Source organism: Schistocerca nitens, chromosome 6 (assembly GCF_023898315.1).
Source record: "Schistocerca nitens isolate TAMUIC-IGC-003100 chromosome 6, iqSchNite1.1, whole genome shotgun sequence".
Lineage (NCBI taxonomy): Eukaryota > Metazoa > Arthropoda > Insecta > Orthoptera > Acrididae > Schistocerca > Schistocerca nitens.
In genome coordinates this window covers 88,545,721-88,557,859 of record NC_064619.1, presented here as the reverse complement: position 1 = coordinate 88,557,859, position 12,139 = coordinate 88,545,721, and the positions used below count along the sequence as shown (strand labels likewise).

The 12,139-nt window shown below is 43.0% G+C and overlaps 1 protein-coding gene across 1 annotated transcript in view; it reads left to right on the top strand.

The window, feature by feature from the left end:
- The window catches only part of LOC126262460 (uncharacterized), a 421,346-nt gene that overhangs the window by 256,856 nt on the left and 152,351 nt on the right, over positions 1 to 12,139 (top strand). The gene's annotated exons all lie outside the window — the stretch shown is intronic.

Here is a 12,139-nt window from a genome sequence, read left to right as displayed (position 1 = left end):
TTTCCGAGCTTTCCGACCTCCATACGATTCCAATGAACTAAGTCGATTCTGCCGGCTCACGCGCTGGTTATCCATTTGTTGGCGTAATTGAAGCTTTGCGTGCCTACTACAATTCCTGCCTCGTTCATGACCATCAGAAGGGATGAATTTCCTTCATTGAATAAGCCCGCTGCTAAATACGATGCCAGTTCAACAACTTTTAGTCCGGAGTGCAAATGTTTAGGAGCTAATCGCCATTCGCACTCGGTTCTATTATGCTCATGAAATCTAAATGAATGCAAATTTCGCTTTGAAATTTTGACAGCGTATTCTTGGATAGTTAAGCTAACGATTTTGCAATAAAAAAATCGGGTTTTCTGAACCTCCTAGTGTGGTTTCCCCCCTTAACAGACGGACAGACAGACAGGCAGATCAAAAAGTACAAAAAATAGTTTTTAGTGTTATATAATTACAAATTTACAAATTTCGGGATTTTTCCTGTACTTGTACTGTGAAACCCTGTTTCCTGCCAAATTTCATGATTCTAGGTCAACAGAAAGTACCCTATAGGTTCTGATGAGTTGAGTTTCCGAGTCTCGATATATGTGACGTAAAAGCCCATGTCTTTTGATTGAATTGACTTACAAGCTTGAAATTTTTTCATCTCCAAGGGACCTTAGACTTTAATACGTGACACAAATTTGAATTTCACGCGTCTACTCATTCCAGAGAAAAATATTTCTTAACAGTTGGACAGACGTACTACAAAGCATTCCTATAAGGGTTCCATTTTTTCAGACTGAGACACGAAACCCTAGAAAGAAGATGGCATTGCTGCTACCAGCATTATGCGTTTGTCCTGAAACGCTAATCATTCGCTTACCCAAGCATGTCTTTCGCTACATGAGTTTGATGAGCGTCATTTTCATATTGCTGTAAATTTAATGGCTAGCGGGTTGATTACCACCTTACTAGCCCTAATCTCATTTTCCTTCCCCCAATCCGAGCTCATGTTCCATCTCTGACGAGCGAGTCTCAAAGACATGTCAAACCCTAATCTACTTTCGTCCGGAGTATCACTTCTCTCGTGTTACGCGTCACGACGCTTTCACACAAGCTGGTGCACTACGCGGTACGCTAAAAAGGCAGGTCAGCTGCTGTCTGCTTTGCAGGATGGAATTCTCGCCCCTCATCCAACTTCGTCTGACGTGTGTGGTGGCTTGGCGGACGTCGACGCAGCATCATGCCATCGACACGATACGACGCGCCGCCCCCTTCCCTTCCCCAACGTGACGTCAGACGGCGCAACGCAAACACGGTGAAAGCGGAGGCCAAGATGAGCCGCGACGCCCCCATTGTGCGGGACGCGGGGACAAATGAAGGCGACGGCGACCGCTAGGACGCGGTGGAGGGGTGAGAAGGGGGGGGGGGGGGGTTGAGGGGGCAGGTCGGTGCAACGGCCTGCGCCGCGGAGGCGGATCCAAACAATGGGGGCGTGCGCGACGCCGGCCGCCTCTCTACTACGCTCTGGTTACACAGTTCGCACAAAGTCTGCCTCCATCTACCTCATTATCACTTCCAGCCAACTCGCAAAGCATATTGCTTAATTCACAGCCTTATTCACCGACGCGACTCCCTGAAGACAGTCTGAAGACCGTACGCCTGCAATTATGCGGACATTATAGAGTCCGCGATTATTTTTCCTATTTCTACTACTGTCCACATTTTTTTTTAGTTTTGAGAATGAAGATCTGATTTTTGTTTTCATCTCGTATCGCCAACATTTTACATCGTTTTACTTAAGTTACTGAAGTGCGTCATTTGTTTTTAATCGACCTGTTGTGCCAGTAAAACCGATAATATCGATCTACATTGCGAGAGATTGCAAAATATAATTTTTAGACATTTAAATTTAAAAATTTTTTCTGATATTTGTCTCAACAAACGGAACTTTTAAGAAAGAGTCAGTTTATTGAAAAATACACATTGTACTTGTGCTCTGAAGTAACGTAGGTATGTACACTACTGGCCATTAAAATTGCTACTCCACGTAGATGACGTCCTACAGACGCGAAATTTAACCGACAGGAAGAAGATGCTGTGATATGCAAACGATTATCTTTTCAGAGCGTTCACACAAGGTTTGCGCCGGTGGTGACACCTACAACGTTCTGACATGAGGAGAGTTTCCAACCGATTTCTCATACACAAACAGCAGTCGACCGACGTTGCCTGGTGAAACGTTGTTGTGATGCCTCGTGTAAGGAGGAGAAATGCGTACCATCACGTTTCCGACTTTGATAAAGGTCGGATCGTAGCCCACTGCGATTGCGGTTTATCGTATCGCGACATTGCTGCTCGCATTGATCGAGATCCAATGACTGTTAGCAGAATACGGAATCGGTGGGTTCAGGAGGATAATACGTAACGCCGTGCTGGATCCCAACGGCCTGGTATCACTAGCAGTCGAGATGACAGCCATCTTATCCGCATGGCTGTAACGCATGGTGCAGCCACGTCTCGATCCCTGAGTCAACAGATAGGGATGTTTGCAAGACAACAACCATCTGCACGAACAGTTCGACGACGTTTGCAGCAGCATGCACTATCAGCTCGGAGACCATGGCTGTGGTTACCCTTGACGCTCCATCACAGACAGGAGCGCCTGAGATGGTGTACTCAACGACGAACCTGGCTGCACGAATGGCAAAACGTCATTTTTTCGGATGAATCCAGGTTCTGTTTACAGCATCATGATGGTCGCATCCGTGTTTGGTTACATCGCGGTGAACGCACATTGGAAGCGTGTATTGGTCATCGCCATACTGGCGTATCACCCGGCGTGAAGGTATGGGGTGCCATTGGTTACACGTCTCGGTCACCTCTTGATCGCATTGACGGCACTTACAACAGTCGACGTTACATTTCAGATGTGTTACGACTCGTGGCTCTATCCTTCATTCGATCCCCGCGAAACCCTGCATTTCAGCAGGATAATGCGCGACCGCATGTTGCAGGGCCGGTACGGGCCTTTCTGGATACAGAAAATGTTCGACTGCTGCCCTGGCCAGCACATTCTCCAGATCTCTCACCAACTGAAAACGTCTGGTCAATGGTGGCCGAGCAACTGACTCGTCACAATACGCCAGTCACTACTCTTGATGAACTGTGGTATCGTGTTGAAGCTGCATGGGCAGCTGTACCTGTACACGCAATCCAAGCGCTGTTTGACTCAGTGCCAAAGCGTATCAAAGCCGTTACTACGGCCTAACAGGACATGCATTTCCTTTAATATCTCTATACCACTATACCTGAACATTTGACTTGGTTTCTTATCTTCCCCCACAGCTATGTCGTTCCTCATCTCCTTGACTGCTACAATCACTTCTTCCAACACTGGTTCCTCTTCAACCTCACTGCTACCAGCTTGTTCCACCTGCTCCTCTTCTTCAAATTCCTGGATTTCCCAAGATTGCAATAGCTCTTTAAAATGTGCTTCCCATCTTTTAATGATTTTAGTTTCATCTCCAATCAGTTTCCCTTCTTTATGCTTGCATATTACCGCCTGTCAAAATATGGAAAGCAAAGAGCCTGAAGTACAAGATATGTAGTCCAGACTCAAGTGATGTGTTTCACAGTATCAAACATGAAGAAGTTCTCCTAGCTCTTAAAGTATGCCTTTGTAGATCCGACATTTATTAGACTTTTTCGCTTCGAATGATCGTTGCTGTTATATCCCTGAGTACTGATCATTTCTCCTGGGACACCCTGTATTACCAGTCCTGTATAATGGTTGGTTGGTTGGTTGTTTGGGGAAGGAGACCAGACAGCGTGGTCATCGGTCTCATCGGAGTAGGGAAGGAGGGGGAAGGAAGTCGGCCGTGCCCTTTCAGAGGAACCATCCCGGCATGTGCCTGGAGTGATTTAGGGAAATCACGGAAAACCTAAATCAGGATGGCCGGACGCGGGATTGAACCGTCGTCCTCCCGAATGCGAGTCCAGTGTCTAACCACTGCGCCACCTCGCTCGGTCTGTATAATGGAAGGCGGGAGTAAGCACAGCATACTCGTCATGAAAGATTAAAAGCAAGTGCAGTTCCTGATCACAGAAATTGTAGTAATGAATATCCTGGTTTATGGAGGGCGTGCAAAACAAGTTCTGTTGTCCGTCCCATTGTAGACAATGCAGCGGTCGCGCACTACGTCAGCTAACCAATCGCGTACTGAGTAATGCCAATGCAGCGGCGCACCATCTTGCTGCCAAGTTAAGTTCTGTGGATCAGCTTCTTTCATTTCTGGAAAGAGCCATGGGTCTAGCACATCAAGACAACAAACACGAATTACACTTGCAACACTGAAAAGTAGGGCCCATAAACTTTATGCCGGGATGAGACGTATTTGCTTGTGGGAATCTCGTTGCAGCTGTACATCTAGTGGGGATTTGCTAACCCCCGAAGAGCACACTATGTGTGTTCACATTTCCGCTTAGATGAAGTGGCTATTCATGACTGAAGACGACACGATCCAGAAAATCTTCATCGTCATGCGGTAACATTTTGTTTGCAAAGTTGGCACGTATGGACTCGATGTGTGCCTGGTGCCGAGTGATGTTGAGATTAAACATTCCTAAGAAAAACTGCGTTGCTCTTTCATTTAATGTATTATTTACAATTGCAAGCTAAATTTAACAAAGGCTATAAAGCCTTAAAACCCGGATATTCATTTTGAAAAACCTAGTGATGCTGTTCACATACTGAGATGCACCACACTCTTATCGTTTCGCCATTTGTCCTTTACTCTGAGCTGCGCCTTATAATCTGCCATCCCCTCTGCATTTATAAGAAGGGTATTCGTAAAGCTTTTATTACCGCGAAAAAGTTAAGTTGCCGCCATTCAACTTGTTGACCGTATTACTCCCTCTCCACACATTCCGTCTTCAATTCATTTCTTCCCAACGATCAATGACTTGTCGGAGACTCCGGTTGTAAAAGTCTGCGTTTTTGACTGCTCGAAAATTACTTTGTCATCATTCCGGAAGTACCAGTCACGGAATGGTTTCTTCATCCGAGGAAAGAGGAATACGGAGGCTGCAAAATCTTATATCCTACTGAAGCAGTACGTGTGACTATGTCCTCTGCAGAATGAGCTGCGGCGTTGTCATGGAGCAGAAACACCTCCTTGGACAGCCTCCCGCAACGCTTCTTGTTGACAGCCTCCCTTAACCTCGCCAGATTTCGGTAATCCCGTCACAAATTTTCAACTTTCCCCATCGATTTAAATCAGTGCCCAGTGCCAATGTCTGTAATTCATTTTGTGTTATTTCATAGTGGCTGCTGAATCGAAATGGTGCCTGTTCTTACGGACATGTCTGAAACAACAGACACCACATATAAATAATTAAAGCGAGGGTCGTCTGATGTTTTCAGTGCGGATGCACACCAGACTCAAATTCTTCCGGCCATTTGCGGATTGCCGTGAGTAACGAGGATAATGATCAAGGGGCACTACATTGGCAGTGTGTGGAGGAGTTGAGAATTTGGGTCTGATGGGAGGCGCGGTAGGGTAGTCAGTGCAGTTGTGATGACAACCGTCCGGATAGCACAATGGTCAACGCATCTACCTAATAAGTAGGAGACGCGGTTTCGAATACCGGTCCACCACGTATTTTCAATCTTCCCCATTGATTTAGATCAATACCCATTCGCAGCCAATATCTGTAATTTATTTGTGTCTTGTTTCAGTGTTGGTCTTTTTTTTAAAAAAAAAAAAGAAAAAGAAAAACGCTGTTCTTCGACCATCAGGGTCTCCTCTTCTCTCGCGATTCCCGATATTTCGCAAAAAGATTGTCTGCTACTTCATTCTTCGTCATTCAGGCTTGTTTCACTGCACTGGAAACGCCTGCGTCCTCTAACCGCTGTCGTATCCTGCTACCTTGTTGCCGTAATACTTCTACAACCTCAGCACGAACTACTGCAGCGTTATTCCGCTTCAAATGCAGGAAACAAATTTCCGCACTACACGTAGTTTTTCTTTTGTGTCCTCTAGCGGCGTACTGTGGTACTGTAGCGTGGGGATCTCAGTGCGTACCAGGACTGCAGACGCGTTTCTGCGAACAAACCGAAACTAGTTATCTACCTTTGTTATTTCGAGGTGATAAAAAAAACTTCATCCCTACCTCTTGAACTACTCGGAAGTAACAAAAATTTCTTTCTTTCATATAACAGTTTATTATCTAAAGATCGCCTAAACATTAAAAACATTCACATTACTGGTTTCAGCAAATTATTGTCTCTTCAGAAGCGATAATTAACCCATAAACAATGTCGTGATGATGTATTGGATTGGTACATCAGATCTTAGCGTTTTTCCGTAAGTTTGATAAATATAACAGACACACGTAACAGAGACTTTAATCATAAAAACATATTCGCCTTCACTATCTACAACAATCTGCCAACGCTGGGATAACTTTTCAGTTCCGCGACTGTAGAAATCACGTGGTTGTGAGGCGAAGAACTCGTAGAGCCGTGACCGGAGCGAATTTCCATTCGAAATGGACATTTCTTGAAGGCTGTTCGATAGCGGAAAAGTGGAAGATCTGAGGGCGCAAGATAAGTGAATAAGGCGGGTGCAGAATGACTTCCCAACCCAACAGCTGTATAGTATTTCTTGTCAGTTTAGCAGAATGCGAACGGGCGTTATTGTGGAGTAGCGTCAATTCAAGCAGTCCTCCTGTTCGTTGATCTCGGACTGCGTCTGCAAGACGTCTCTGTTGTTGACAGTAAATATCAGCTGTGACGGTTACACCTCGGGGAAGCAATTCGTAGTACACCACACCGTCACTGTTCCACCTGATGCCTAACACCTTTTGTGGACGCGCGCAGGTCTTTGTACGGGGCTCAACCATTCCTTTGTTTCCTTAGGGTAAAGACACCCTTTCTCGTAATCAGTAACGATACAGGATAAGAATGGTCGATGACGTTCACGAGTCGATTAATGACGAGCAAGCTGAGATGCACATATGGCCTCCCACTGATGTTTGTGATACTGACTCAGAGAATGCGGTACACCCGATTTTTGAACCTTCCCAATTGCATCCAAATATTGCGCAATGGTTAAATGATCACGGTTCATCGTATCTGCCAGTTGTCGACCGAGCGAAGTGGTGCAGTGGTAGCACACTCGACTCGCATTCGGGAGGACGACGGTTCAGGTAAAAGCCGGGATGGTTCCTTTCAAAGGGCACGGCCGATTTTCTTCTCCACCTTTCCCTAACCCGAGCTTGTGCTCTGTCTCTAATGACCTCGTTGTCGACGGGACGTTTAACTCTAATCTCCTGCTCTTCTTCCTCCAGTTGTCGAAGACAGTGTCTGGATAGTTGTAGATTAATGCGTTTAGACTATCTTCATCAAACTTCGAAATTCTTCCTGAACGTGGAGCGTGACTAATGTCAAACGGATCCTTCTTAAAAGGAGAAAATCATATTCTTTCCATGCTCTATCCAGTGGTATTACCCCAACACACGGCGCAAATGTTTCTGGCTGCCTCCGCTGCTGTCATTCTTGTACCGAACTCAGACAGAACAATATGTCCTAAAAGTTCCGATTTTTCAAATCCGATGTTGCAGTGACAAATAGTCGATACATTCCTGTATGTCACTGCTCTTGACCTTGGGGAGAAAACATATAAAGTGCCCAACAAGACGAGCGAATGCATTATGCTTAGCGACAGGAAGAAACTTCTAATCTGGTCTTAAAACGTGGTCCCGTTTTTCTCCAAGCGCGACTCCCTGCCAGCCCTCTTAGCACTACTGTAGTAGAGCTCTAACGCTTTAGAGCCCTACCTAAGTCTGGCTGTGAGGGCGCGTCGTGCGATATGTTTGCATAGCTCAGGCGGTAAAGCGCTACACCGCCAAAAGCAAAATTCCCAAGCCTGTGAGGGCACATCACTTCCCTACAAAAGGCAATGTCCCAGGTTCGAGTTCCGGTCCGGCACAAAGTTTTAATCTGTCAGGAAGTTTCAAATCTGCACACATTTGTTGCAAGTGAAAATTTATTCTAGTATAAAATATGTCAATAAAATATGCGTATTTTACTGGCATACTTTATACTATTTTCCTGTTGTAGAGTTCATACATCACGAAGAAACTGTTTGTATCTTAGTTATCGCATCTGAAGGTGGCAATAATTTGCAGAAACCCGTAACGTCAATATCTACAGACGTTTGGTAATCCTGACATAATAAGTTACTGTATGAACATTTGTAAGATCGCATGATTCCGTTTAGCAATACGTCAATTCTCAAAAAAGTTACTTACTTTGGCTTCGTCTTTAATAATGTTGTGATCAGTACACAATATCCCAATGATTTTTTGTCAAATACTTCACTGGTGCGTAAACAAGATTACCTGAAAATTGCAGTCGATTTTTGTCCGAGTTTTCATAGCCTATGGAAAAAGGGGTATCAAATTGATCAGAGTGAGATGTAGTTTTGCAAAGGAGTTAATTTGTAATCAGGAGAATTCAGAAATTTTAATTAGTAATTTGAAGGGTAACTGTAATATTTCACGAACAGTTGCTGCTAGCTTTATTGCAGCCTATTACATAAATGAAGTGTCAAAAACTTCATCTATTCAAGACCTGGCTATTTTGGGCGTACAAAGTTACGTTGATGTATAAATTGCGTAATGCTTTCTTTCCAGTTCAAGAAAATAAAATATATATATCAAATTACAGCATGAAATGAAACTTCTCTGTTTTCTCTTTATGTGTATGTCAATAATAATAATACAATAAAGATCTGTATTTAAATGTGTTACATAACGTGTTTTTCTTCGAACAGTACCTGAAAATAAAAGAAAATTGAAGAAAACGATTAGATGTTTTGTGAAATAATTTGTCCCCCGTCTTCCACCCCCTCCCCCCTCAGTCAGGATCTCTCTCCGACCACAATTCTGACGTTGTCTTTCGTGGCCAGGTGTGTTGTACTCCTGTACCGGAATCTCCGCAAAAGCGGTCGGCAACCCTTCGGGCACTTCGGTCACGCGTGTAGTCTACATGGCCCCTGCACGCCTCAGCGTCGCGCTCTCGCCCTGTCGCAGTAACGGACGGGCACAAGGCATCGTAGGGACCGACACCACTATATTGAGCCTTCATTGTTCCCTTGGCATACTCACACTGTATCTAGGATAGACTTTACTGCTTATATGCTGGTATTATTCAGGACAGCTTATTAGGACCTAGAATATTTTCCATACAAGTGTTTTTGTCTATGAAGGTCCTAACTGTGTTACCTTCAGACTCTGGAATCACCATACCGTCAGGCCTTCATTCCTATAAAACAATGCAATTATGATTCTGTTATTATCGTCGAAGCAGACGTTTCTTTCCTTAGTCAATAAACTTTTGTAAACTTTGGTCCTGTTTTCTCTCTGTCGGGATGAGCGACACATCACATACCACTGTTTGTAGACATGTTGAACAGCCCACCGCGAAACGTCAACAAACCCAGCAACTTCACATACCGTGTAGCCGTGGGCACCGCAAAACACGATTACCGCTTTTTGCCATCACGTCCTTACATTCGTCATGTTTAGACACAATGTCAGCTTGAAACATGAATGTCTGGATGATCGCTAATGCCTTATGCTCACGTAGAGGCAATGAGTGAAGTTGAGCACGTGATTCGATGATTCGATAGCTGCCTCTTCTGTTAAGGCATAACGATTCATCTACGCATACGCACTGGGGTGACTAATTTCTTGTCCAGTGAGCTTATTTGATATATAGCAGTCAGAGCTGATCATGTGTCCTACTGAAGTAAGTATTTAAGACAATACTCATAGGTACACAACCAGAAAAGAAACTTGGTATAATGCTTCCAACAAAATTTTAAATCGTTCTGTATTAAACATATTTCCATTGTTCTTGAACACAACGGACTGCCCACTGTTCCACACCGTAGTGCGTAAAACACGAACAACAAGTGTCGTACATGGGCAATCACCACTAGTTAGAACACAATTTTTATTTTAAAAGAGAATTAAAAATAAATAAAAGCTGCTCTCAAGCTTCTTGATCGAGGAGTCAGCAAATTTTGCACGCCGTAATTATTTCGGCATCTGAGACGAATGAATAAAAAACTTTATATATCTATTGTGTCATGTATGAATCTGGTCAAGCAACGCATTTTTTAGAAAGTAAAGATACCATAAACATCATCTTGCAGACAGTTATTTAAGAAATTATGCATTATAAGTAAAGCCACATGGTTCACTTATTCTGTAATGAAATATGTTTCAATTAATTTGTCGCAATTGAAAATAAATAACCAAGCTCATTATTTGCAATATTGAGCGTAAAATGACCTGCTTTATTCTGTTTCACAGTTGACCGTAGCTTATGCAGCGAGAAAAATTTCGGTTTGGATATAGACATATAGCGTACGACAAATATAAAAGTTACATCTAAAAGCAAACTGAGAATATTGTCAGCTAACTACGCCTTCTATAAAGCCCTGTTTTTATTTATAAACTTGTAGTATATCTAGGGGGGAAGAGTGACATCTTCAATTCTAAAATTAACTCTTTTTTGTGCGTATTCATCCTTAAATCATTAGTCGCTGTCGTTGCATCTTTAACCGAATCCATAACGACGGAAAGCGTCGCGACTCGACTATTTTGCTATCTACTTACTGCATAGAAGGCATTTTGAAATTTTTATTCTCTAGAAAACACATTTTCTCTACTTGGAAAATCACTTATGAGTTACGCAAGAGTTGTATGCAATCGTCTGGAAGTGGTTACTCCTAAATAAACTGCGACGACCTGGGTGTTTTTCTTTTGGATTATCATTACAATACAAACTATGACTCATTCCTCGCCATTATGTTATATTATGCAACTGACAGAGTGAAGATTAATAATTCTCCATCAGAAGTAGGCGTTGATGTACTACTTTTGGTTTAAGAGACCATTACTTCGTTTCAGTCATCTGATGTTTCAAGGTGTTCTAATTATTTAGCTATTTTAGACTGACACTTTTAAGTTACATTTTAAGTAGCAAGCAAATAAAACGGGTTCTTAGGCTCGTATTCGGGTGGAATGATGATGAAATTCCTCTACTGTCATACTAACTGGCTTTCTCGTACAATCTCTAAACCTCTTGAGAGGAATTTTAGTCTGCTTGGTAAGACTACAACCGACTTTTTTCCTTACGCTTGAAGTGAGTTAGTGTTCAGTGTCCAATTGCCTCGCTGTCAACGAGGCGTTGAATTAACCTCCTTGCTTTCCACAGCACAAGTTATGCATGGAATGGCAAATATTTCACCCAAAACATGACAAATAAGCTACATTTTTATTTTCGTATATTAGGCCGTGTGTACAGTCACTCTACTCTTACAGGCAGCTACAGAAATTACCTTGAATTTCCCTGTGATAACGACTGCGTTTAATTTTCTGAGTAATTCTATGTCTATACGCTTCCTTTTTATTTTATTCCCTCCGTTATTTACCGCCCGTCATTGCAGTACGACCATTACTTCATCAGCTGCGACAATACGTACCACTATGGCCGTGAAATAAGGCCTTTTTTTCCAGATTTATCTCGTAAAAATTCCCCTTCGGCGACTTGCATTCAACGAGGCAGCTATAAACCAATGGAGGTATAAATTTCAGAGGTCGCCATTACTTTCCTTCCGAAAATAAAACAGAAAACATCTTTTGCGTATCGTATGAGCCGAAAATCGTCAGTAGGGCTTTGAATCGTTGTTGGAAGAAACAAGGATCAAATCTCGATACGACATGTGTGAGCTAGGTTTCCTGCGGCTGTCAAATGCGTGTCAATCGCAAATCTATCATTGTCAGAGGTCTGGTCCTAACGATTCCCCGGTTTTCGTACGTTTAACTGTATTAACATATTTTCTTCTGGATGGGCACCAAAGCCTCATTAAATTTGAAACAGGATATTGTTGCATCAGTTTGTATTTCAGATGACTTTATTGTGCATTACTGATTTCGGGTTATAGATGCACTTGAGAATTTGAAATACAACCTATTGAAACAATGCCCTCCTTCTTGTATTAACATGATTTAAAAATATTTTACTTTCTCTTGGGCCTGCAGCATAGTATACGTCGTTAAAAGACATAATGGAGATGAATGC